This window comes from Garra rufa, chromosome 17 (assembly GCF_049309525.1).
Source record: "Garra rufa chromosome 17, GarRuf1.0, whole genome shotgun sequence".
Classification (NCBI taxonomy): domain Eukaryota; kingdom Metazoa; phylum Chordata; class Actinopteri; order Cypriniformes; family Cyprinidae; genus Garra; species Garra rufa.
The window spans coordinates 30,516,341-30,522,340 of NC_133377.1; positions in this window are offsets into that span (position 1 = coordinate 30,516,341).

Here is a 6,000-nt window from a genome sequence, read left to right on the forward strand (position 1 = left end):
CCGCGGGAAGAGATGTGTCACCGTCTGACTCTCCCTCTGATGCTGTGACAGACATCTCATCCTCTGCAAGAGCACCGAAGGAGACGCTCGGCCCGCCAGGCGGGGAAGCGTACTGCTGCGGAAACTCAACGAGACCACGCTGAGACAGAGAAGTCCGCAGGGCTTTTTGAGCCGGCGTAACGTTCTCTACCATAATTTGAATGTCCCCCCCCCGGGCCTCACCGCGGTGGCCGAAGTGCATTGGCGGCTCAACGGCTGACCGCGGGAGGGAGGCGGGGGGAGCCAGCTCGCGAACGAGCGGCAGGACTTCAGCGTGGCCATGGTCATGCTTTCACCGCATGAACCATTCGTGAGCGCCACCCCAGCGTGCTCAAAGCCTAAACACGTGAGGCAGCGCTCATGTCCGTCTGCTGAGGAGAGGAAACTACCACACCCAGAAACGCACGGCCGAAAAGACATTCTGAAAAGAACGTCTGAAACAGCCGCTAGAAATTGCTCTTTTGTGATCCTGGTTGCCCAGGGAGGCGCCGCGGGGCAACCGTGCACTCGCCGGGGCTGCTCGCTGGAAATGCAAAGGCTTTATATGGCCGTGAAAACGGCCGCCCGCAGGATCACGCTGGCGGCTGCCAAACAATGCTCTTTCTGTGAAACACTCTTTTAGTTTTGGCAGCGCACCAGCAGGAGGGAGCATGAACTCTGAAGAACTCTTCTTGAAGTCTTATCAGCTGTTTAGAGGCTCGACACATCGGCTCTGAAAGCAAAAGTCTGACTGAGTGATGCGCGCCACCATCTTATATACCCGTATGTACGGGGGCGTGGCCGGCGCGCACGTCCACTCGCCAATTTTCAATTGGCCTTTTTAATAAGGCTCAGAGATGATCGGTCTCTCAAGCGAGATCCCAAGAAAACTTTTGCATGTGCACGAGAAACTACTGCACGCTAACAAGAAATCTTTTATGTGTGCACAAGAAACTATTGCGCTCTCACAAAAATTTTTTGCATGTGCACAAACTATTGCACTTTCACAAGACAACCTTTGCATGTGCACGAGAAACTATTGCACGTTCACGAGAAAACTTTTGCGTGCACAAGAAACTATTGCACGCTTACAAGAAAACTTTTGCATGTGCACAAACTATTGCACTTTTACTTTTATGTGTGCGTGAGAAACTATTGCACGCTCATGAAAAAACTTTTGCGTGCACAAGAAACTATTGCGCGCTCACAATAAAATTTTTGCATGTGCACAAACTATTGCGCTTTCACAAGACAACCTTTGCATGTGCACGAGAAACTATTGCACGTTCACAAGAAAAACTTGCATGCACAAGAAACTATTGCACGCTCACAAGAAAACTTTTGCATGTGCACGAGAAACTATTGCATGCTAACAAGAAATCTTTTATGTGTGCACGAGAAACTATTGCACGCTCATGACAAAAACTTTTGCGTGCACAAGAAACTATTGCGCGCTCATGAAAAAAACTTTTGCGTGCACAAGAAACTATTGCGCGCTCACAAGAAAGCTTTCATGTCTGCACAAGAAACTATTGCGCTCTCACAAGAAAATTTTTGCATGTGCACAAACTATTGCATTCTCACAAGAAAACTTTTGCATGTGCACAAACTATTGCGCTTTCACAAGACAACCTTTGCATGTGCACGAGAAACTATTGCGCGTTCAAAAGAAAACTTTTGTGTGCGCACAAGAAACTATTGCGCGCTCATGAGAAACTATTGCACGGCCCCAAAAATAATAAATAAAACTATTGTGCACTCACAAAAAAATCTTTCATGTGTGCATGAGAAACTATTGCACTCTCATGAGAAAACTTATGTGTGTGCACAAACTATTGCACTTTCACAAGAAAACTTTTGCGTGTGCACAAGAAACTTTTGCGTGATCTCAAGAAAACTTTTGTTTGTGTACACACAAGAAACTATATGTAAACTATAACTTATTTCCTTTGTGCATCACTGCAAATTTACTGTGAAGAAAACAAGAGTATGGATGCACATGAACTAATAAAGACCTATTTTCTCAAAGTTTGGCTTTTCGGTCAGTAGATATGTCTAATTCAGGGACGGACAGCTTTAGTCCTGGAGGGCCACTGTCCTGCAGAGTTTAGCTCCAACTCTAATTAAATACACCTGTCTGTAGCTTTCTAGTGTTCTGGAAGACACTGATTAGCTTGTTCAGGTGTGTTTAATTACAGTTGGAGCTAGACTCTGCAGGACACCGACCCTCCAAAACCAAAGTTTTCCATGCCTGCTCTAATATTACAGCCTTATGTCCACTTTAAAGCATCCTGAGGTGGCCCGAGAAACATTGCCTTGAAATAGGTTAATTGGACAATACATTGCCAAGTATAAGGGTCCAGTATACTTATAATTGGCTATCATGGCATTATGTATATTTTAACGCATCCTCTGTGATGGCTGAGAAACCTTGCTTGCATAAGTAAACTCAAAAGCAGACTCTGTCTAATATTAGTAATAACATTTTGCAGTTGAGTATTTTCCACAATGAAATATCCAGGAGAGTTTTGAATGAGTTTTCATAAATAATTCCATGCAGCAGATGTTTGCACATTCACTATCAGGGGCGAGGCAAATCATTATTATAATCAGGTGCTCTGAATGAGTGTCTATCAAAATTATGCATTTTATGGACCCATCTGTTACAATAATCAAGAGGAGATTTGGCTATTACAGAAACGAAGGAGTGATAATGACTAATAACTTTATGCTTCAGGACACATCGCGCCAGACTTGTCAAAATAAAAGATTTTAATTATTGTCGTTTCTAAATTAAAAGCCATCAGAAGCATCTTGAGAGAAAATGGACGCATTGAGGCCTGTGAGTTTGTGGCCCCTGTCCATGGTGCTGAAACAAGCATGATACGCATTTGCTGACCATTACTCTTTTGAAAGCTCTGATGACACCTTCTAAGTAACAATTTTCCTCACTTTTAATAACCATATATTTAAAATGGATTCTTAGGTGAGTAATGATCTTTATGAGAAGCTTAACCACATTGTGTTTGATTCATCTGACCCAGAAAAACATGATCAGCTCCAGCACGGTCTCTCACAGTGAGAGAAAAAATGTTTTGGTCTTAGAGAAGAGGCAACCGGTCACCATGGAAACATCAGTAGCTCAGGATCTCACAGGGGCAGCACACAAAAGGCTGAAGGACTCCAAAACAATCTAAACCGTTAAAGAGCAGCCTAATAATCATTCGGTGTGTATAGGAAAATTGATGAGTGGCTGAAGTAAGATACATCAATGTTGTTTTTTTTTTTTTTTCGTTTTGTTTTTCTCATGCAAAACCACCAACATTATCATATCTGTGAGATGTTCAGGCCTTCCGAGAAGAAACCTAAAAACAATCACAGCATGTCAGATTTGTTTTCTCATTCAAATCCATAAAAGAAAAAACTTTAAATTTCTCTGGAGGTTTTTGCACTGTTGAGCTTCCTTGCATTGATTTGTGTTGGTTGTATTATCTCATAACCATTTGCCTCATATGTTGAGGTGTTCTCACATTGTCTGCTGATGCACTGAATGCTTTTATTTCAGGTCATGTGGGGCCACATTCCCATTCTTGTCTATCATAACAATGATTTTTCATTAAAAAGACGATACGTTGAAGCTCTCAAGTTACGTTTTTTTCTAAAATAATTTCATTATAAATTCAGTTGTCATAGTTTCCTCGTCCACATCAGTACTCGACGAGAAGGCTGGAGATGTGGTTATCTCTTCAACGATCTTACATGACTAACCATCTCTGGTTCCCTGAGGACAGCGCAGTTGCATTTCCTCTTTAGATATGGGTAGTTACGCAGTACAGGTCAAAGGAAACCATTCAGTATGAGAGGTGAGGCAATTTGTATCCGTAATAAGTTTTTTAAATAATAAATGCTGTATAGTGGTGCGGTAATTGGCCATGAGATGCCAAACAGCTTGAAATGAAGGGCATAACCCATAGGAGAGCCGTAATAATATGATAAAACAATTTCAGTTTTTGAAATGTTTTCTCATGTATAATCTCAACATATCAGTGCTTCTGAAGAAGCTGCAGGCCATATGGGTGCAAAAAATACGAAACAATCTTAAGGTTCCAAAGGGGTGTTTTTGCAGTGATGCCATAGAAGAACCAATTTTGGTTCTCCTTAGGACCCTTCAATAAACAGTTCTTAAAAGAAGCATTTTGAAGAACATTTTGTAAAATACAAAGAACCTTATGCGACTATAAAGAACCTTTTCTGCATTTGAAAGATTCCATAGATGTTCAAGGTCCTTCATCGAACCATCAATGCCAATAAAGAACCTTTTTTAAGAGTGTATGAGAGAAAAAAAACAGGAACTTTGAACGTCTGTTCTAAATGTATGTTTGATGAGCAGGTATGACATTCCACTAATCCTGGCAACAAAGGCATAGCTGCATCCAAAATTGAATACTTCTCGTAAAAAGAGACAAAAAGTACCTGGATGACCTACTACTTCAGGTGACATTCTTAAGTGCACATTTGATGGACACATTATCCCATGAGGCCATGGGAGAGGATTTGTGAATGGCAGTGAAGCGACACAACTGACATTGGTGAACATAGTACACTCTTAAAAATAAGAGATTCTTTATTGGCATTGGTGGTTCCATGAAGAACCTTAAACATGCTTCAAATGCAGAAAAGGTTTAGATTTTTAGATTCTTTAGATTTTTAAAATGTTCTTTAAAATGGTTCTTTAAAGAACTGTTCATTGAAACGTTCTTCTATTGCATCACTGCAAAAACACCATTTTTGAGGCTTTATTTTTAAGAGTACGTCTGTTTCATTCATGCTACCATATCCATAAGTTATATATTTTTCCGTAAGAGTGTGCGCGACCATTTGTAAATTGAATGGGGCTGGCTTTCACTGTCATTTGCTTTCAGCTATTTTTAGCTGTACAAAACAGTTTGTTTTGCTGCTTGATAATGAAAACTGATGTGTCTTACCATATTATTTTAATTTATTATCTTAATTATGAACACATTTGTCGCACAAACAGTTTTACAGTTTACTCCACTTTGTTATTCGTTATTACAGCAGCTAGTAAACCGAAAGTCTCGCACATTCACAGAAAACGGCTTACTTCCCCGTTGAAAAATAAGGTGGTTAAATCATTTTTAACGGTCATGAAGTAAATTCATATTCAGTACTCAATTTCGGACGCACCGTAGGCTACAAATATCTATCAACTTGTAATTATGACAGTAAACTCCACTCACTTAACTGTAGGTGGCACAAAAATTACATAAAATTACATACAGTTGCTTTAACTGAAATTTAACTGAACCCATTTGATTCCCTACAGCGGGTGAACCGGAAGTCTCGCACATTGACAAAAAAAAAAGCGCTTACTTGAGCGTTAAAAAAAATAAGGTGGATAGATAGTAAATTCATGTTCAAATATAGTACCAAATGTAGGCTACTCAGTAAGCGATTTCATTAGGCTATCAACTTGTAGCCTAATCATGACAAGTGAATTCCACTAACTTAACTGTAGATGGCGTAAAAATAAATACAATTGCATACAGTTGCTTTAAATACAGATTTAAAATGCTGGTACTGATAAATTATGTTTATTTTCCCCTCAGTCTTCATATTCCCTCATTAAATGTTCCCTTAACATTATAAGCTAGTTGAGCAAAGTGGTTTATCGCTATCATAATGTATTTACAGTTCTTGTTGCAATAACTCCGTATTTTCGTTTAAACGTTGCTTTTAAAGCTATGATATGTTTTATCTAAAAAAGACCCTCCCACAACCTTATTGACTTTCTTAGGCAACTCCCTCCATTCATACATGTTTTATGAGTTTGCTTATAAACGTATTATGCTTATAATACACAGCGTTTGATTAGTAGCCTCAACAAAACGCTTATAATGTAACTTTTATACTCACTTGACCATTTGATTGCCTGTATACATGTATGGGAGTTGAAAGGTGTCT